The sequence below is a fragment of the Euprymna scolopes genome, chromosome 46 (assembly GCF_053919585.1).
Source record: "Euprymna scolopes isolate OS-2025 chromosome 46, ASM5391958v1, whole genome shotgun sequence".
Lineage (NCBI taxonomy): Eukaryota > Metazoa > Mollusca > Cephalopoda > Sepiida > Sepiolidae > Euprymna > Euprymna scolopes.
Window position 1 is genome coordinate 121,715,282 of NC_136527.1, and position 24,116 is coordinate 121,739,397.

Genomic DNA, 24,116 nt, shown 5'->3' on the forward strand with positions numbered 1-24,116 from the left:
TGTAAAATACTGGTCGACGCGATTGAATGTAAATATATAACGGCACAAAATCTATTCATTTAAATGTAAATAATCTTAATATTATTTTTCTATCAAGTTTATTTTTGGATGATTGAATTTTATAAAGAATACATTGCACTCAAGATTGGTCCAAATGTATAAAACATATAAACGAATGCAAAAATATTTGTATGGTTTTTGCATTAATAAATTTATCTGCTCGCGTTTCATTAAGTATTATTCATTTAGAATGCCATCAATTTTAGTTTAACTCTAGGTTTACGTGTTTCATTATAAGTGGCCGAAATGCTTTATTTATCGATTTATCTATCTATCTCTCTCTATATATAATTATATACATATATTTATATATTATATATATACATATGTATATATATATACATATGTATATATATACATATATATATATACATGTATATATATATTATATGTATATATAATACATATATATATATGAAATAAAATAGAGATGGAAGGACATGAATACTCAACGTTTTGCCCGATATTTACGGCTTTTTCAAGAGGGGTGGTCATTGATGAGAGAGTCGGAAGATTTGGGGCTATATATAATGATGGGGGACAGCAGAGTGTTTTCCTTATGTTATTCCTTTGTTATTTATTTTTTCTAAAATCTGATTGCTGCATCGGAAAGGCCAGTTAAAAATACATAATATACTTTGTTATTTTCTTTAATTTAATCCCTGTTTAGAATTTATTAGACAAAATTTAACTTTTATTTTACCGTGCCATTAAATATGATCATCACTGTACATGTATACATTTTATGAGAGAAAATAATAAATTAGAGTAAACTAGCATAGTGGATTATGTCTAAAGATTAAAATATCGTAGAGATTTAAAAGATTGCGTAATGAAATATTACTGTGATAGATTAAGTAAATAAAATGAAACGAAGTTTTGAGGTTGAATTGGGTTAAAATAGCGTAGTAACTTAAAAGATGGCGTCTAAAAATAAGAATAGGCGGTGATAAAATTGGGTCTAAAAATAGACAGTGATAAATGGCCGAAATGTATAAAACATATAAACAAGATGTTGCCTGAGGAACTAATCTCAGGTTACACCGCTAGAGTAATGTCCCTTGGCGGTGACGGATATCATGGTGCAAGAATAAAATAAGATGCCAGTAAACCAAGTGAACGCATTGTGTCGTTTTCATTAATGGGAATCCGCATGTAAAGATAAAGAAACAGGTAGTTGATATTAGCAACACATTTAATGAGTTTGTCATTTCAATACAATATAACTGGCATGGGTAGTTGATTGGTTGCAGAGTGCTTTACAATGTGTTTGTTCAAAGTTTAGTTTTATGTAAAATATTAGCAACACATTTAATGAGTTTGTCTTTTCAATACAATATAAGATTGCGAAGGAAGATTTTAAAAAATAGAGATAATTGAATTGGGACAAAATAGCGTAGTAACTTAAAAGATGGCGTCTAAAAACAAGAATAGGAGGTGATAAAATTGGGTGTAAAAATAGACAGTGATAGTTGTTTCAAGTGTGTTCACAAGAATAGGATTATTTCTCTGGCATTTTTCAGCATATGCTCCGAGAAACATGCATTCTGTATTAAAACACGTGTTTCACAAGAATATAGTATTTCTCTATTTTTTCATTTTTCTTATCATTTTGTTTAAGCCAGGGATGGGCAACATACACCTGTTATTTTAGACACTCCAACCGAGAGATCTTTTTAAGATTCTAACCGTCCCTTTAAGTGCAATTGTTTGAATCTCCTTTGCACTTGGTTTACCTGGTATATTTGTAAGATAGTTTGTAAAATTCTTTTTCATAAGTCCGGTTGCTCCTATAATTACTGGAATGATAGAGATCTTCTTAAGGTTCCAGTTTCTTTTCATGTCATACATAAGACCCTGGTATTTAGTAACCTTTTCCCTCTCAGCTCTGTTTAACCCAGCATCATTCGGGACACTAACTTCCACCAAGGTTGCTTCCTTCTTCTTGTCCCATATTACAATGTAAGGTTTTATAGCTCCGTTTTCTAGGTACGTGGCTGTAGTCATAGTGGATGGTATATGACTTGTTTCCGACTGTTCTTTTGGGTATATGTTCCCATGACTTCTTGCTGCATTCGATATTTAACTTATTGCAGATCGTCCAGTGGAGATATTTGCATACATCATTGTGTCGCATTGTATAGTAGCCGTCCCCTAGCAGAACCTTACAGCTAGAAATCAGGTGGCTCACACTCTCTACATCTGTGTGGCAGAACCTGCATTTGTTGTCTTTGCTGAGACCAGTATATTTCTCCAGTATGTGTTTCCATATGCTCCAACAAAAGTTACTTCTTTTTTAAAAGAACGACACACTTAAGAAGCATACAGCTTTTCCCCAGTATGTTTCATCATATGCTGTGATAAACTTACCTTTTTTCTAAAAGAAGAACCACATACTTCACAAGAATAAGGGGTTTCTCCCGTGTGTGTTTGCATATGCTGTGACAAATTTGACTTCTGTGTAAAAGAAGAACCACATACTTCACAAGAATATGGGTTTTCTCCTGAATGTTTTAGCATATGCTGCAACAAACTGGTTTTCTGTATATAAGAAGAACCACAAATTTCACAAGCATATGGTCGTTCCCCAGTATGTATTCGCATATGCCGCAACAAATGTGACTTCTGTGTAAAAGTAGAACCACAGATTTTACAAGAATAGGGTTTTTCTCCAGTATGTTTAAACATATGCTGTGACAAACTTATTTTCTTTCTAAATGAACAACCACAGATTTCACAAGAATGTGGTTTTTCGCCAGTGTGTTTTAGCATATGCTGCAACAATTGTTGCTTTCGTGAAAAAGTAGAACTACACATTTCACAAGAATGTGGTTTTTCTCCAGTATGTGTCTGCACATGACGAAACAAATCTGTCTTCTGTGTAAAAGAAAAACCACATATTTCACAAGAATATGGTTTTTCTCCCGTATGTGTTCGCATATGACGGAGCAAATCTGATTTCTGTGTAAATGAAACACCACACACTTCACAAGAGTATGGTTTTTCTCCAGTATGTGTTCGCAGATGTTGCAACAAACTTGACTTCTGTGTAAAAGAAGAACTACAAACTTCACAAGAATGTGGCTTCTCTCTCGTGTGAGTTCGTATATGCTGCAACAAATTTGACTTCCGTGTAAAAGAAGCTTCACACAGTTCACAAGAGTATGGTTTTTCTCCAGTATGTGTTCGTATATGTTGCAACAAATTTTGCTTTTGTGTGAAAGAAGAACCACATACATCACAAGAATGTGGCTTTTCTCCAGTATGTGTTTGCATATGTCGCAATAAATGTGACTTCTGTGAAAAGCAAAAACCACATACTTGACAGGAATGTGGTTTTTCTCCAGTATGTGTTCGCATATGCTGTGACAAATTTTGCTTCTGTGTAAAAGAAGACCCACATACTTCACAAGAATGTGGTTTTTCTCCAGTATGTGCTTGAACATGACGGAATAAATCTGACTTCAGTGTAAAAGAAGAACGACATTCTTTACAAGAATGTGGTTTTTCTCCTGTATGTTTTCGCATATGATGGGACAAATGTGACTTCTGTGTAAAAGAAGAACCACATACTTCACAAGAATATGGTTTTTCTCCTGTATGTGTCCGCATATGTTGCAATAAATTTGACTTCTGTGTAAAAGAAGAACCACATACTTCACAAGAATGTGGCTTTTCTCCAGTATGTGTTCGCATATGCTGCAATAAATTTTGCTTCTGTGTAAAAGAAGAACCACATATTTCGCAATAATGTGGTTTGTCTTCTGTGTGTGACTGCATATGTCTCAATTAAAATAAATTCTTGGTTTTTTGCAGTTATGTATTTTAGAATTATTTATAAATGTTATATTTTAAAATGAGAAAACAAAAATGATACAAGAACAATTTGATATATTTTTTATCAAATATGATAAAAATGAGTTATGGCTTTTATCATATCTCCAAGAAATTTTCAATTGTTTTTAGACGATCTTATACACCAATGGGATTAAGATGCATTCAAATTCAATTGTAGAATTCTTTTCACCAATGTAGATTCTGTAATTAAAAAAATAAGTTTTTTAATTACGTGTCATGTATTAAAATTCAGTTATAATGTAAATTCTTATTAAAAGCACAAACTCGTTATTGAATAAATTCAAAATATAATAAGAAAATGGTTATGCAATACGGATCAAATTTAACTAATTATTAAAAAAAATTTTCAGACATTTACTTTAAAGAGTAATAACATAAAACGTCTTGTATACTTTATAGATATGTATGAATTTATGAACACTACTGATTAAAAACGTTCTGAAAAAAACCAAGGGCACATGACTCGTGGCGTCTGATTATGAATCATGTAATCAATATTATTAGAATTTCATAATACATACATAATGTAATTATAAAATATAATTAATTAATACTTTTTTATCCAAAGATGTAAAATAATTAATCATGCAATATTTCCCAATTACAAATTATTTGCAAAAGGAACCAGAATATTAACTTTTCTCATTTACTTTGTAAACTAAAGGTAGTTTTTATTTTTCAATGAAACAAAATCTGTGCCTTTCTCTGCCCCATGTCTCCTTCCTTTTTAATATACAACTTTATAACGAATAACTGTAAAGTCATTTAAATATACCTTCTATATCTATTGCCATATGATATACAACTAAACTGACGTAAATACAATACTATTTTCATGAGTCTTGAACAATACCAATCCCTTTTATTGTATACAACATCATAATGTAATACAATATTATTTTCATGGATCTTGAACAATACCAATACTTTTTCTTGTATACAACATCATAATGTAATACAATATTATTTTCATGGATCTTGAACAATACCAATACTTTTTCTTGTATACATCATCATAATGTAATACAATATTATTTTCATGGATCTTGAACAATACCAATACTTTTTCTTGTATACAACATCATAATGTAATACAATATTATTTTCATGGATCTTGAACAATACCAATACTTTTTCTTGTATACAACATCATAATGTAATACAATATTATTTTCATGGATCTTGAACAATACCAATACTTTTTCTTGTATACAACATCATAATGTAATACAATATTATTTTCATGGATCTTGAACAATATCAATACTTTTTCTTGTATACAACATCATAATGTAATACGACATTATTTTCATGAGTCTTGAACAATACCAATACTTTTTATTGTATATAACATCATAATGTAATACAAAATTATTTTCATGGATCTTGAACAATATCAATACTTTTTCTTGTATACATCATCATAATGTAATACAAAATTATTTTCATGGATCTTGAACAATACCAATACTTTTTCTGTATACAACATCATAATGTAATACGACATTATTTTCATGAGTCTTGAACAATACCAATACTTTTTCTGTATACAACATCATAATGTAATACAAAATTATTTTCATGGATCTTGAACAATACCAATACTTTTTCTTGTATACAACATCATAATGTAATACGACATTATTTTCATGAGTCTTGAACAATACCAATACTTTTTCTGTATACAACATCATAATGTAATACAAAATTATTTTCATGGATCTTGAACAATACCAATACTTTTTCTGTATACAACATCATAATGTAATACAAAATTATTTTCATGGATCTTGAACAATACCAATACTTTTTCTTGTATACATCATCATAATGTAATACAATATTATTTTCATGGATCTTGAACAATACCAATACTTTTTCTTGTATACAACATCATAATGTAATACAAAATTATTTTCATGGATCTTGAACAATACCAATACTTTTTCTTGTATACATCATCATAATGTAATACAAAATTATTTTCATGGATCTTGAACAATACCAATCCCTTTTCTTGTATACAACATCATAATGTAATACAAAATTATTTTCATGGATCTTGAACAATACCAATACTTTTTCTTGTATACAACATCATAATGTAATACGACATTATTTTCATGAGTCTTGAACAATACCAATACTTTTTCTGTATACAACATCATAATGTAATACGACATTATTTTCATGGATCTTGAACAATACCAATACTTTTTCTGTATACAACATCATAATGTAATACGACATTATTTTCATGGATCTTGAACAATACCAATCCCTTTTCTTGTATACAACATCATAATGTAATACAAAATTATTTTCATGGATCTTGAACAATACCAATACTTTTTCTGTATACAACATCATAATGTAATACGACATTATTTTCATGAGTCTTGAACAATACCAATACTTTTTCTGTATACAACATCATAATGTAATACAAAATTATTTTCATGGATCTTGAACAATACCAATACTTTTTCTGTATACAACATCATAATGTAATACGACATTATTTTCATGAGTCTTGAACAATACCAATACTTTTTCTGTATACAACATCATAATGTAATACAAAATTATTTTCATGGATCTTGAACAATACCAATACTTTTTCTGTATACAACATCATAATGTAATACGACATTATTTTCATGAGTCTTGAACAATACCAATACTTTTTCTGTATACAACATCATAATGTAATACAAAATTATTTTCATGAGTCTTGAACAATACCAATACTTTTTATTGTATATAACATCATAATGTAATACAAAATTATTTTCATGGATCTTGAACAATATCAATACTTTTTCTTGTATACAACATCATAATGTAATACAATATTATTTTCATGAGTCTTGAACAATACCAATACTTTTTCTTGCATACAACATCATAATGTAATACAAAATTATTTTCATGGATCTTGAACAATACCAATACTTTTTCTGTATACAACATCATAATGTAATACAACATTATTTTCATGAGTCTTGAACAATACCAATACTTTTTCTTGTATACAACATCATAATGTAATACGACATTATTTTCATGAGTCTTGAACAATACCAATACTTTTTCTTGTATACAACATCATAATGTAATACAAAATTATTTTCATGGATCTTGAACAATACCAATACTTTTTCTGTATACAACATCATAATGTAATACAACATTATTTTCATGAGTCTTGAACAATACCAATACTTTTTCTTGTATACAACATCATAATGTAATACGACATTATTTTCATGAGTCTTGAACAATATCAATACTTTTTCTTGTATACAACATCATAATGTAATACAACATTATTTTCATGGATCTTGAACAATACCAATACTTTTTCTGTATACAACATCATAATGTAATACAACATTATTTTCATGAGTCTTGAACAATACCAATACTTTTTCTTGTATACAACATCATAATGTAATACAAAATTATTTTCATGGATCTTGAACAATATCAATACTTTTTCTTGTATACAACATCATAATGTAATACAAAATTATTTTCATGGATCTTGAACAATACCAATACTTTTTCTTGTATACAACATCATAATGTAATACGACATTATTTTCATGAGTCTTGAACAATACCAATACTTTTTCTTGTATACAACATCATAATGTAATACAATATTATTTTCATGGATCTTGAACAATACCAATACTTTTTCTTGTATACAACATCATAATGTAATACGACATTATTTTCATGAGTCTTGAACAATACCAATACTTTTTCTTGTATACAACATCATAATGTAATACAATATTATTTTCATGAGTCTTGAACAATACCAATACTTTTTCTTGTATACAACATCATAATGTAATACGACATTATTTTCATGAGTCTTGAACAATATCAATACTTTTTCTTGTATACAACATCATAATGTAATACAATATTATTTTCATGGATCTTGAACAATACCAATACTTTTTCTTGTATACAACATCATAATGTAATACGACATTATTTTCATGAGTCTTGAACAATACCAATACTTTTTCTTGTATACAACATCATAATGTAATACAATATTATTTTCATGAGTCTTGAACAATATCAATACTTTTTCTTGTATACAACATCATAATGTAATACGACATTATTTTCATGAGTCTTGAACAATACCAATACTTTTTCTTGTATACAACATCATAATGTAATACAACATTATTTTCATGAGTCTTGAACAATACCAATACTTTTTCTTGTATACAACATCATAATGTAATACAACATTATTTTCATGAGTCTTGAACAATATCAATACTTTTTCTTGTATACAACATCATAATGTAATACAATATTATTTTCATGAGTCTTGAACAATATCAATACTTTTTCTTGTATACAACATCATAATGTAATACGACATTATTTTCATGAGTCTTGAACAATACCAATACTTTTTCTTGTATACAACATCATAATGTAATACAACATTATTTTCATGAGTCTTGAACAATATCAATACTTTTTCTGTATACAACATCATAATGTAATACAATATTATTTTCATGAGTCTTGAACAATATCAATACTTTTTCTTGTATACAACATCATAATGTAATACGACATTATTTTCATGAGTCTTGAACAATACCAATACTTTTTCTTGTATACAACATCATAATGTAATACAACATTATTTTCATGAGTCTTGAACAATACCAATACTTTTTCTTGTATACAACATCATAATGTAATACAACATTATTTTCATGAGTCTTGAACAATATCAATACTTTTTCTTGTATACAACATCATAATGTAATACAATATTATTTTCATGAGTCTTGAACAATATCAATACTTTTTCTGTATACAACATCATAATGTAATACAACATTATTTTCATGGATCTTGAACAATACCAATACTTTTTCTGTATACAACATCATAATGTAATACGACATTATTTTCATGAGTCTTGAACAATATCAATACTTTTTCTTGTATACAACATCATAATGTAATACAACATTATTTTCATGAGTCTTGAACAATATCAATACTTTTTCTTGTATACAACATCATAATGTAATACAACATTATTTTCATGAGTCTTGAACAATACCAATACTTTTTCTTGTATACAACATCATAATGTAATACGACATTATTTTCATGAGTCTTGAACAATACCAATACTTTTTCTTGTATACAACATCATAATGTAATACAATATTATTTTCATGAGTCTTGAACAATACCAATACTTTTTCTTGTATACAACATCATAATGTAATACGACATTATTTTCATGAGTCTTGAACAATACCAATACTTTTTCTTGTATACAACATCATAATGTAATACGACATTATTTTCATGAGTCTTGAACAATACCAATACTTTTTCTTGTATACAACATCATAATGTAATACGACATTATTTTCATGAGTCTTGAACAATATCAATACTTTTTCTTGTATACAACATCATAATGTAATACGACATTATTTTCATGAGTCTTGAACAATACCAATACTTTTTCTTGTATACAACATCATAATGTAATACGACATTATTTTCATGAGTCTTGAACAATACCAATACTTTTTCTTGTATACAACATCATAATGTAATACGACATTATTTTCATGAGTCTTGAACAATATCAATACTTTTTCTTGTATACAACATCATAATGTAATACGACATTATTTTCATGAGTCTTGAACAATATCAATACTTTTTCTGTATACAACATCATAATGTAATACAAAATTATTTTCATGAGTCTTGAACAATATCAATACTTTTTCTTGTATACAACATCATAATGTAATACAATATTATTTTCATGAGTCTTGAACAATATCAATACTTTTTCTTGTATACAACATCATAATGTAATACGACATTATTTTCATGAGTCTTGAACAATATCAATACTTTTTCTGTATACAACATCATAATGTAATACAAAATTATTTTCATGAGTCTTGAACAATATCAATACTTTTTCTGTATACAACATCATAATGTAATACGACATTATTTTCATGAGTCTTGAACAATATCAATACTTTTTCTTGTATACAACATCATAATGTAATACAACATTATTTTCATGAGTCTTGAACAATATCAATACTTTTTCTTGTATACAACATCATAATGTAATACAATATTATTTTCATGAGTCTTGAACAATATCAATACTTTTTCTTGTATACAACATCATAATGTAATACGACATTATTTTCATGAGTCTTGAACAATATCAATACTTTTTCTGTATACAACATCATAATGTAATACGACATTATTTTCATGAGTCTTGAACAATATCAATACTTTTTCTTGTATACAACATCATAATGTAATACAATATTATTTTCATGAGTCTTGAACAATATCAATACTTTTTCTTGTATACAACATCATAATGTAATACAATATTATTTTCATGAGTCTTGAACAATACCAATACTTTTTCTTGTATACAACATCATAATGTAATACGACATTATTTTCATGAGTCTTGAACAATATCAATACTTTTTCTTGTATACAACATCATAATGTAATACGACATTATTTTCATGAGTCTTGAACAATACCAATACTTTTTCTTGTATACAACATCATAATGTAATACAACATTATTTTCATGAGTCTTGAACAATACCAATACTTTTTCTGTATACAACATCATAATGTAATACGACATTATTTTCATGAGTCTTGAACAATATCAATTCTTTTTATTGTATATAACATCATAATGTAATACAATATTATTTTCATGGATCTTGAACAATACCAATACTTTTTCTGTATACAACATCATAATGTAATACAACATTATTTTCATGGATCTTGAACAATACCAATACTTTTTATTGTATACATCATAATGTAATACAACATTATTTTCATGGATCTTGAACAATACCAATACTTTTTATTGTATACATCATAATGTAATACAACATTATTTTCATGAGTCTTGAACAATACCAATACTTTTTATTGTATACATCATAATGTAATACAACATTATTTTCACGAGTCTTGAACAATACCAATACTTTTTATTGTATACATCATAATGTAATACAACATTATTTTCACGAGTCTTGAACAATACCAATACTTTTTATTGTATACATCATAATGTAATACAACATTATTTTCACGAGTCTTGAACAATACCAATACTTTTTATTGTATACAACATCATAATGCAATATCACATCATCAAAAACGACTGTAAACTTCTTTATCACAGGCACAAAAAATAAAAATGATTGAACAATTAGATTATGAAAACTTAATGAAACAGTGAAACAAAAACGACTGAAAGAATGCAAATTAAAAATTGCAACAAATAAGGAAGGTAAAATTTGAAGGAAAAATGAATGAAAAAAACTGAATGATGAAATGAATTCAGAAACAAGAATGATTGAAAGGTAAAAAATGTATAAAAATATTAATAAGAAATATAAATTAACATTAAGAAAATATGAATGGAAAAATAGGACAAAATGATCGGGAAAATGAAGGAAAGTACAAAAAAGTAAAAATATGAAAATATATGGAAAAAGTTAATAAATGGATCAAAATGAAGAATTTGGTTGAAAAATTTATGAAAAAATGAAGAAAAAACTCACAAAATTATTTAGAAAAATTAGTAAAAAATTTATGAAAAAATGAAGAAAAAACTCCAAAAATTATTTAGAAAAATTAGTAAAAAAATTTATGAAAAAATGAAGAAAAAACTCACAAAATTATTTAGAAAAATTAGTAAAAAAAGTTATGAAAAAATGAAGAAAAAACTCACAAAATTATTTAGAAAAATTAGTAAAAAAATTTATGAAAAAATGAAGAAAAAACTCACAAAATTATTTAGAAAAATTAGTAAAAAAATTTATGAAAAAATGAAGAAAAAACTCACAAAATCATTTAGAAAAATTAGTAAAAAATTTATGAAAAAATGAAGAAAAAACTCACAAAATTATTTAGAAAAATTAGTAAAAAATTTATGAAAAAATGAAGAAAAAACTCACAAAATTATTTAGAAAAATTAGTAAAAAATTTATGAAAAAATGAAGAAAAAACTCACAAAATTATTTAGAAAAATTAGTAAAAAAATTTATGAAAAAATGAGGAAAAAACTCACAAAATTATTTAGAAAAATTAGTAAAAAATTTATGAAAAAATGAAGAAAAAACTCACAAAATTATTTAGAAAAATTAGTAAAAAATTTATGAAAAAATGAAGAAAAAACTCACAAAATTATTTAGAAAAATTAGTAAAAAAATTTATGAAAAAATGAAGAAAAAACTCACAAAATTATTTAGAAAAATTAGTAAAAAAATTTATGAAAAAATGAAGAAAAAACTCACAAAATTATTTAGAAAAATTAGTAAAAATTTATGAAAAAATGAAGAAAAAACTCACAAAATTATTTAGAAAAATTAGTAAAAAAATTATGAAAAAATGAAGAAAAACTCACAAAATTATTTAGAAAAATTAGTAAAAAATTTATGAAAAAATGAAGAAAAAACTCACAAAATTATTTAGAAAAATTAGTAAAAAAAGTTATGAAAAAATCATTTAGAAAAATTAGTAAAAAAATTTATGAAAAAATAACTCACAAAATTATTTAGAAAAATTAGTAAAAAAAGTTATGAAAAAATGAAGAAAAAACTCACAAAATCATTTTGAAAAATTAGTAAAAAAATTTATGAAAAAATAACTCACAAAATTATTTAGAAAAATTAGTAAAAACATTTATGAAAAAATGAAGAAAAAACTCACAAAATTATTTAGAAAAATTAGTAAAAACATTTATGAAAAAATGAAGAAAAAACTCACAAAATTATTTAGAAAAATTAGTAAAAACATTTATGAAAAAATGAAGAAAAAACTCACAAAATTATTTAGAAAAATTAGTAAAAACATTTATGAAAAAATGAAGAAAAAACTCACAAAGTTATTTAGAAAAATTAGTAAAAACATTTATGAAAAAATGAAGAAAAAACTCACAAAATTATTTAGAAAAATTAGTAAAAAAATTTATGAAAAAATGAAGAAAAAATTCACAAAGTTATTTAGAAAAATTAGTAAAAAAATGATTACCATATTATTTCTGAGGCTACATTACTCTCCTAAAAATTGACTGATATCAAATTATTATTACGAATAGCTGTTGTATCTCTGGAGGGGTCATTAAGGAACACACAGATACGTTGATGAGTTGGAAAAGGTTGAAATGTTAATTATTTAAAATTGTCTATAGTTTGTTAATTAAATTAGTGTTCTTTGTCTATAGTTTGTTAATTAAATTAGTGTTCTTTGTCTATAGTTTGTTAATTAAATTAGTGTTCTTTGTCTATAGTTTGTTAATTAAATTAGTGTTCTTTGTCTATAGTTTGTTAATTAAATTAGTGTTCTTTGTCTATAGTTTGTTAATTAAATTAGTGTTCTTTGTCTATAGTTTGTTAATTAAATTAGTGTTCTTTGTCTATAGTTTGTTAATTAAATTAGTGTTCTTTGTCTATAGTTTGTTAATTAAATGAGTGTTCTTTGTCTATAGTTTGTTAATTAAATTAGTGTTCTTTGTCTATAGTTTGTTAATTAAATGAGTGTTCTTTGTCTATAGTTTGTTAATTAAATTAGTGTTCTTTGTCTATAGTTTGTTAATTAAATTAGTGTTCTTTGTCTATAGTTTGTTAATTAAATTAGTGTTCTTTGTCTATAGTTTGTTAATTAAATTAGTGTTCTTTGTCTATAGTTTGTTAATTAAATTAGTGTTCTTTGTCTATAGTTTGTTAATTAAATTAGTGTTCTTTGTCTATAGTTTGTTAATTAAATTAGTGTTCTTTGTCTATAGTTTGTTAATTAAATTAGTGTTCTTTGTCTATAGTTTGTTAATTAAATTAGTGTTCTTTGTCTATAGTTTGTTAATTAAATTAATGTTCTTTGTCTATAGTTTGTTAATTAAATTAGTGTTCTTTGTCTATAGTTTGTTAATTAAATTAGTGTTCTTTGTCTATAGTTTGTTAATCAAATTAGTGTTCTTTGTCTATAGTTTGTTAATTAAATTAGTGTTCTTTGTCTATAGTTTGTTAATTAAATTAGTGTTCTTTGTCTATAGTTTGTTAATTAAATTAGTGTTCTTTGTCTATAGTTTGTTAATTAAATTAGTGTTCTTTGTCTATAGTTTGTTAAAAAGTGGAAACTAACGACAGTGTACAAAAATCTAAAGTATATAAAGAAATTTTATTTGAAATTTTCTCATCCAATCTGGGAAAATGCACCAAATATCAGCCAGATTGAAACTCTAAGATAATACACAACCAGTATTTAAGAAATAAAGAAATCTGCTGCTCGCTTTATTTGAGAATATTTATGAGTTTGAAATACTTGTTAAAACGGGCATTCTATGAAAAGTTGAACTCAATCAATACACAACAGTCTATATAAAAAAGAAGTAAAAAACTTTTACTGACTTTAGCGTGGGTTTAAGCTCGATGATAAAAGACCCACTTCTTAGCGCTAAAACCGTTTTCACTAAGTTAAAGAGAGTAAAGATATTCTATAATGTATATCTGAGTGATATTTACATTTAAATTCCAGTTGAGAAAAAATAGCGCAAATTTGCTTTTTATCAAGGTCTTTAATATTATTCAAATTCGAAAGGTTACCTCTTGTAGTTAAGGTGGTGCCGACCATTTTAGTTCTGAATATTATGTTGAGCAGCTTTGATTTCGTGATATCAGACCTGGTTGATACTATCATAATAAGTAAGACCAGAGAAGAAAGAATATCTACAAAGGTGACACCGACCATTTTACAAGAAATTATGGATACTTTGGTTTTGTGATATCAGATCTGAATGATATTTTCATACTAAGTAAAACCAGGGAGCAACACCGATCCACAAAATATTCTCTCGGATAGAGGATTTACGATTTGAAATAGAAGAAAAGTGTTATTTTCTCACAGAGACATATCATCGATAAAAACTGTAGAAGACCAGACCTTGAAAAGGTTACATGTATAAAGGATATGCCTGCTGTGAAATATATTTAAAAATTACAAAGATTGGGGGGGGGTAGCAAGACTTTTATTTCCAATATGCATGACTTACAGGACTAGGTGTATCAGAATTTTTGTAGGAATTTTTGACACCCCTAACACGAAACTGTGAATAAAATATTAAAAAAAACTCGTAATTTCTCTTGGAAAGACAGGGGGTGGAATTATTCAATATTTTTCACGAAATTTCTGACACACCTATTACAGTACCCAACTGAATGGAAAATTGCCATCTGAATGCTAAAAGGCATTCTATAAAAACCCTGACGTGAGATCTATTCCTCACGCATGCTTACCCAAAACTAGATCTATTATTCACTAGCAATGCAAGCTCATATAAAAATAGGCCCCTGTATTTTACACAAAATGCAAGAGAAGCAAAAAAACGATTGAACACGAGTACAGATCTCTGTTTCTGGTAGAAAAAAAAAACAGTTACAGATCGAAAAGGAAGCTCTTGCTTTATATTCACAGCTAAAAAGTTTCATTAATATTTAACCGGATGATTCTTTATACTGCAGATCATAAACCTCCATTGATCTTCTTTGGGCAGAGATAAAAAGTTACTCATCTACTCAGCAAACGGTCTGTAGAGATAGGGTACTATTCTGATAAATTACAATTTCAAGATAGAGTACTTCTCTAAGCAGATTGGCCATGGAGACAGAATGTCTTGAGGACTCAGTAATTTTTATAATTTTAAGGGGATTAGAACAACAGTCTAAAGAGCAGAGTTTATTTTAATGTATTCGTAAATGCATTAATACAATTAAAAGAAAACAGTGCTTGTTGTAATGTCTATTTTACTTCTATAGCAATTGTAAGGACATTTCGTTTTGTATTTTTTATTTATTTTGGTTTTGTTTTTTTGTTTTATTTTTAAGAATTGAAATTACAGCAAAAACACTGGTTAAACACTGGAAGACTTATTTTTAAGAATTTGGGATAAAAATGTTAAGTAAAAATACAGAATACAAAACACCCTCTCCTCTACACATGTTAAACAATAGGTTTCTAAATGATTTACCCCAAAACAGAATACGTTCGCCAACAAATACCTAACTTCTTAAAGGTGGTCAACCAGCGCATTTTTAGCAAACACTTAACAAAAAATTACTAAAAAGAAAAAGACACGTTTGCAAAAAACATAATAAAAAAATGCAATGAATATAAAAACATTTAATAAGCAAATACTCATAAAAATGAAGAGAATTTGGGACGCTGAAAACGTAAACAACTTATTAAATTATTCTTTCAAATCTATTTTTAGTTTAAAAGTATTCTTTCATTTATTTGGAATCTTATATAATCTATATTGTTTTATTTATTTATTTATCTTTCACTGTCGCTGAGTTTGTTTTGTTCTGAAAAAATACTTTCAGAAGATAAAAATGATGTTTTTAAGTAAACGATAAAATAATTGTTGTTTCCTAATTTTTTAATCATTTATTAAAAACAAAATAAAAACATCAAATACAATCAACGACTAAAAATCTAAAACAAAAAAAGTTGAATGAAGAGAATTTTAAATCTGTTTTTTTTTAAATAATTTTTTTATTGCAACACTCATGTTAAGTAGGCACCGCCAAAACTGGGGGGGCAGGTCAGTACTTTTTGACGGACCGTCTTTTTAAAAATCTACCAAAAATCAGGTAATTATCCGATCAATACGAAATTTTCAGCGATTATTAGGAGAAGAATGAACTTTATAACAGTGTACTTATTTTTCATAAACGATATTTATATATATATATTTTTTTGATTACAAAACCCCCCCTTGTTTTGAAGTGGGAACAAATATGCTTAAAATAATCATCTGAAACTGAAATCAACATATTGTGTTGTTGTAAGGTTATTATTATAGATTAAAAAAAAAAAAAAAATTGTTTGCATGCATTATTTTGACGTCTGAATATCAGAACTTCGATTGTGTTTAATTATCCCGCTTTTGAGTTTTGAAGTGTGAAATTCGGTGAATATGTTAAGTAAAATAATTAATTTAAGTTAAGCAAAACAAAAAAAAAATTTTTTTAATATTTATACGAAAAAAGCTATTTTAAAATTTTTGATAAATAAATTAACAATTTTTTTTTAGCGAGCCGAATAATGCATTACCATTATTAAACAGGGCATGCTTTGAATAATCGATACCAAAAAAAAAAATTCGATAAATATTGTGCCCTTTGTGTTAAAAATAGCATCATTTTTTTTCGATCCCGTTTGAAAACATTTGCCGCCTTTCGACTACGGTGGACCAAACGCGCTGAAATAATTTTTTTTTATTCTGCTTTAAATTGCCCCCCCCCCATTTTGGGGAGCCTGGCCCCCACACACATACACATTAAAAACCAAACGCATACAAATGGTCACCCATCTGGTACTGGCCAGCCTCAGCTTAATAATACATTGAAATTTTCGTCACTGAAAAATAAGTTTTTTTGGCCTGTTTGGTCTTCCATAGTTTTCTCCTTATCAGACGCAAACGTAAACAGAGTCGCGAAATCGACGCGAAATCTGGTTAGCTATATGAATAAGTGGAATTATTTGAAATTCAGGTACTTATATTATAATATTTTTGCATATTCTCTTAGAAAATCATCCTAAATCTTAGTTAGACAATAAATAAATTAATTAATTATTTCAAAAACCCTTTTTTTTAAATATTTAAGTACGTTTTTTGTGCAAGACAAAAAATGTCAATTGTTAACTTTTTGGGAAAATTTAACATTTAAAATTGAATTAAAAATAGTAGAAAAAGTTTTACATTATTCTGTTTTCTATATGATAAAATTCAGGGTTTTATCTTTCTGGAAAAAAAAAGTTACTCAGAAATAATGGATTTTAATAAATGTAATTTCGTTTTAAAAAACAACAACAACTTGATTTTGCGGCCATTTTTGGCGGTGCCTAATGTTAAGTAATAAGTTTATAAATAATTAACCCTGAAACAGAATACGTTCGACAATTAATAAAAACCAAAAGACATACATATCAAAAAAATGCAACGAAGATAAAAACATTTACTAAACAAATACTCAAAATAATGAGAGTTTGGGACGACGAAAACACAAATCATTAGATTCTTCATTATTTTTTTAATTAAAAAAATCTTCATAATGTAATCAGTTAAAAACATTCTTGCAAACTTTTTTTTCTTCCACTGTTGACGAGTTTATTTTGCTCGGAAAAAAAATTCGAGAAGATGAAATGATGTTTTATTTATTTAGAGATTTGATGCCGTCGATTGTTTTGTTTCTTTTAAAAAATTATTTTAAATCAAAAACAGTGAGAAATCTCTTTACTTCATTTAAAATATTTTTTAATAAACGATAAAATAGTTGTTGTTTTCCTAATGTTTTTAATCATTAATAAAAATAAAATAAAAACATTAAAAACAATCGACAAAAAAAATCTTTAAAAAAAGTTTTCATAATGATTGTTTAGTAAACATGTAATTATCTCCCTTACATTTGTAACGTATTCTGCAAATGCACAAAAAATCGATACTAAATTCATGTAGTAATACTTACTTTTTGTTTTATAATCTGATTTCGACTGACTTTAACTGTTTTTATAAAGAAAACAATTTTTCAAATGTGAATGACTTCGAAAACTGAAATTCAAATTCAAGATGGCGAACGGAAAAACAAGTTCGCAGAAATAAATTGAAGAAGAAAATTAAAAATGAAATTATTTCGAAATAGAACCGATATTTTTGGTGAATATCACGGATAAAATTAATATTGTTTTATTTATCTCAATATTTTAATATTTACATGGAGAAAAAAGATTGAAAGTTTCATCTTCATTAAATTGATATTAAATTAAAGCAGACGACAGATCTGGTATTTGTGGTATTTGTTCAGTGCGGAGAAGCCATGCTCCCAGGCATTAGTTGATATTTGAAAAAAGAAAAGGGATGACTTTTAAGGGAAGTGTATTCTCACTCTAAACTGACCTTTATGGAAAATCGTAACTTATTAGGATAACTTGTGAGTGTGCGTGCTTTGTTAGCTGAATCAGAATTTGGGGGGAATTTTTGACACCTCTAACTAGGTATGTGAAAATGCCTTTGCGAGGGTTAAGTGGCATTGGTAACTTGAGTAAGCCGTAATTCTGTGCACTGAGGTATGTGTCATAAATTTGCCCCTACCACCTATATCCGGGGGGTTAACTACACTGCAGGGATACTGATGAGGTAGCACACATGTTTCGCTACATGCTGGTATTTGAACTATTTCCATACGTTCAGTAGAAGTGTAAAAAATTTTGAAGTGAAGTTTTGTGTCATTTAAATCATCATTATTAGACCTGAAGGTAAATTGTAATAGTTTTGAAACTATATATATTCGTTAATATAGATATTAAACCTTATTTGTGCGAAATATCAAGCCTATATGACTTTACCTTCATTGGTTTTTAGTTTACCTAAAATGTGAAGCCGTTACGAAAATTTTCAAAATTTCACTAACGCCATATCGTTAACCTACGCACTTTGTTTACAAATATTTTCCAACAACAACGGCAATGACGCTAAACTACGGCTGGCTAAAAAAATTCTTTTAAATTATTAAAATTTATTTCAGCATAATGAACTTTTAGGATTTAAATTATTTTACTTTCTTTAAACCAAAACATTTCTCCCCGGCAAAATGTATTTTTTTCTATTTTATCATTTTATCGAGCTGCTTTTTTTTTCTTCCATTTTGTTACTTTGCTTTTTTTTTCTATGATAAACTAATAAACAAATTTACAATTAAAAAAAATACAAGAGTTATTTTTAAAATTAAAAAAATAAAACTTTCATGAATATATTTTTTATTATGCACATTTTGCAAACTTTACATTCTAAAAGTTTTAATAATTTCAAAGAAATTTTGGGTTTGTATTACTGTACACATTCGAAAAAGTTGTCAAAAAACAAATATATAACAAATAAATATTATCAAAGGCAAGATAAGTTACTTTTCTACCAAACTGGATACATTTTTTGTTTTTATTCAATGTAACATGTTTATTCAGCTCGAAAAACATGCAGTGCTTACCGTTGTATTGGAAAATTCAAAATGGCGGTCACTCTCTCTTAAACACGGTAAGTTTGGGAAAAGGTGTTATAAATAATAAACTAGACAAAATACTATTAAAAAAACACCGAATATATGCCAACTTATGTCACGGTAACATATAATGAGCGAATTTCTAACAGTATTTTGTCTAGTTTATTATTTATAACATCTTTTCTTGAACTTACCGTGTTAAAGAGAGTGTCGGGCGCCATTTAGAATTTTCCAATACATCGATAAACACTGTATTCGAGCTGAATAAAAACACGAAAAATATATCCAGTTAAGTAGAAAAGTAACTTATCTTGCCTTTGATAACATTTATTTGTTATGTATTTGTTTTTTTTGACAACTTTTTCGAATCTATGTGTACAGTAATACAAACCCGAAATTTTAATTTATATGCTAAAAGAAATTTTAATTTATATGCTAAAAGAAATTTTAATAATTTATATGCTAAAAGTTCATGAGAAATGTAAAAAAAAATAATATTTATTGGTGTTTGTATGATGAGAAATAAAAAAAAAACGGTGCTTCTGCAGTTTATTTTGACATAAAAAATCAGCATTAGCAGCAGACTTCATATGCGGGGATGTAATATTGCCTTAGTAATTGACTGCATCTTCCGCCCCAGCATCCCCTTTCACCTCTTGATCTTGTAAATAATTCATTAATAAAGTTTCAAAGTATATTTTTCTTGTTCTCCATTCAATAAGCTCTTCAGTGATATTTGTCTTTTTGAAATCGGACAAGAAATAAGAAAGTTATGACAAAATAACTGAAAAATTTTGATATCGGTCACAACTTTGTTAAGGAAATCCATTGATTCTATTGTCAAAAATTAGCCTCAAATTTCAGCTTTAGAATTGTTGTAACTTTCTTATTATTTGTCCTACAGAGATAGTTCAAGTATCATTAGAATGGTCTCTGCATACTCTCTCTGCTGAGCTGTTCCATTTTGAGATATGTTAACTTTGAATTTTTCTTTCACGTACCTAATAGTAGCCCCCTACACCAAAGTGGCAATGTGTCTTATATGGGGTGAAAATGTAATTAAAGATTTAATATCGCTAAAAATTTTGTTTTTGAGATTAATAGTACATTATTAGTAGATAGGTTTGGAGTTGAAATTAATTGTAAATTAATCGCTAATAATTTTGGGTTTGAGATTAATAGTACATTATTAGTAAATACGTTTGGAGTTGAAAATATTTGAAAATCAACCGCTAATCATTTTGGGTTTGAGATTAATAGTACATTATTAGTAAATACGTTTGGAGTTGAAACTTATTGTAAATCAATCGCTAGTCATTTTGGGTTTAAGATTAATAGTACATTATTAGTAAATAAGTTTGGAGTGCAAACTAATTGTAAATCAATCGCTATCCATTTTGGGTTTGAGATTAATAAAACATTGTTAGTTTTGAGTTAAAACTAATTGTAAATTAATCGCTAATCATTTTGGGTCTCCGATTAATAGTACATTAAATACGTTTGGAGTTAAAACTAATTGTAAATTAATCGCTAATCATTTTGGGTTTGAGATTAATAGTACATTATTAGTGAATATGTTTGGAGTTGAAATTGTAAATTATTATTATTATTATTATTATTATTATTATTATTATTATTATTATTAATAATAATAATAATAATAATAGTAACATTAACAATAATAATATTAATAATAATAACGATGATGATGATGGGAGTTGAAACTAATTGTAAATCAATCGCTAATGATTTTGGTTTTGAGATTAATAGTACATTATTAGTAAATACGTTTGGAGTTAAAACTAATTGTAAATTAATCGCTATCCATTTTGGTTTTGAGATTAATAGTACATTATTAGTAAATACGTTTGGAGTTGAAATTAATTGTAAATTCATCGCTAATAATTTTGGTTTGAGATTAATAGTACATTATTAGTAAATACGTTTGGAGTTGAAATTAATTGTAAATTCATCGCTAATAATTTTGGTTTTGAGATTAATAGTACATTATTAGTAAATACGTTTGGAGTTGAAATTAATTGTAAATTCATCGCTAATAATTTTGTTTTGAGATTAATAGTACATTATTAGTAAATACATTTGGAGTTAAAACTAATTGTAAATTAATCGGTAATGATTTTGGTTTTGAGATTAATAGTGTAATTAGTAAATACGTTTGGAGGTGAAATTAATTGTAAATTAATCGTTAATAATTTTATTTGGAGATTAATAGTGTCACGCTGTGTTAGCTCGTGTTGTGTGGCTGGTTAATAGAGAGAAACGAAAAGACGCGTGTTGTTAGTTTTAAATATAAAACATGGAGGCCTTTATTTTCAGTGCGCATGCGTGGTTGTTACAAAACAAGGATTGTCATGAAACAAAATGATAACGTTGTTACAAAACTAGGATTGTAACGAAACGAAACGATAACATTGTTACATCCCCCTTTACGAATATTAAGATTATGATATTGAGCATATTCAATATATGATAAAAGGTAAGGGCTAATTCAGGGTAGACTGCCTGAATAGCTACAGCAAAGCAGGGGATTATTCTGCCCCATGAATTGCTTGCTATACTTCTCTAGAAATTTTCACAAGTTCATTTTTGATGGTGGCCGTACCATCCTGCCACTGCGAGTGTATTGTTGGGAGTCTCTTTGTGGAAACTGAGTTGTACATGCAGGTGGTTCTGCAAATGTTACATGCTTTGGCGTTTGTGGTGGTGTTGGCCTTATTGGAGCACTCCTAATATGCTGCCGGTTTCTCCGTATCATATATCCGTTTGCAGTTTGTAGGAGATATGATCGGGGACCATCTGCTTGAGAAGCTACGGTTGCTAAGTCCCAGTTTCCGTGTGTAGGGTTTTATGCTCTTACCCTCTGGCCAGGATATAAAGGTGGTAGGTCTTCCTTGAGCGCATGCTGGTCAAAATATTTCGTTTGCTTGTGTTGCCTTTGTTTAAAAGCATCATATATTTGATCCTGATCTTGGTGGTTGTTTTCTTGTTGCTGGTTGGTTTCGTTTGTTGACCACTTTTCTTTAGTGTAGTTCGTTTTTCTAAAAATTGGCGGGTGAATTCAGCAACAACTTTGCTCTCTCCCAGGTAAGAATGTACGTAGTCAATAACCTCTTTCTGGGAATCGACTTCTTGAAGAAAGGCCACAAAGGTTGGAACATCAAGGTTAACTTTGAGGTTCTTAAGCAGAGATTCGGACCAATGAATAAAATCATCATTTGAATTGGATGACTGAAACAATTTTAGCACACCATCCGTATTATGTTTGTTTTTGGATGATTTTGTTTTTGTGTTTTGAGACGTTGTTGCAGTCAGACTGGGAAAACTGTTTGTATCAATCGTTGCGTTGCTATTTTTGGTAGGAGATGAGACTGACTGCTTTTTATTATTCTTTTGAACTTCCCATGTTGAACTGGCATTTGATTTGCTGCTTGCCTGCACTTGCCAGGGAGATGACTCACAGCTCCAGCCGGAGGTAGGAGAGGTTGATAACACAGGAGAAGTACGACCCCATGCGGCAGTCGACAATGGCATAGAGACTTTCGGTGCTGGTTGTTGAGGTTGGGCGTTGTTATTTTTTTTCTTTTTCTTCTCCTCTTCCAATTGTTTTGCCTGTTCCTGTTGGATTTCAAGCAACGATTTTGCAGCTGATTTCGACACAGTTACTTTATTTTTGGCCCATATCTTCGCCTGCTGTGCAGATGAATTGGTTGCTTCTTGTTGTTGCTGTTGCTGCTGCTGTTGTTGTTGTTGCTGTTGCTGCTGCAAAAGAAGTTGTTGTTGTTGCTGCTGCTGCTGTTGCTGCTGTTGGAGAAGTAATTGTTGGGCTTCAGCTTTACGTCGACACTCTTCTTCCTGTTGGATTTCAGCAAGTGACACAGCGTGGGCAGCAGCAGAATTGGTCTTGGCCCAATTGGCACCAGCAGGAAGTTGTATTTTTGCCAATTGTTCTTTCGGCTTTTGTTTGACTTTACGCAAAGCTTCTTGCTGCTGCTGCTGCTGCTGCTGCTGACGGGCTTCTTGCTC

General features: G+C 27.8%; 1 long non-coding RNA gene across 1 annotated transcript; it reads right to left on the reverse strand.

The window, feature by feature from the left end:
• Positions 1–1,237: 1,237 nt before the first annotated feature.
• On the reverse strand, positions 1,238–18,643 carry LOC145270763 (uncharacterized). Its single transcript, XR_013865552.1, has 2 exons — positions 18,546–18,643; positions 1,238–4,098 (listed from the first exon to the last, which is right to left on the reverse strand). It is a non-coding gene; the product is annotated as an uncharacterized LOC145270763 (long non-coding RNA).
• Positions 18,644–24,116: the final 5,473 nt, after the last annotated feature.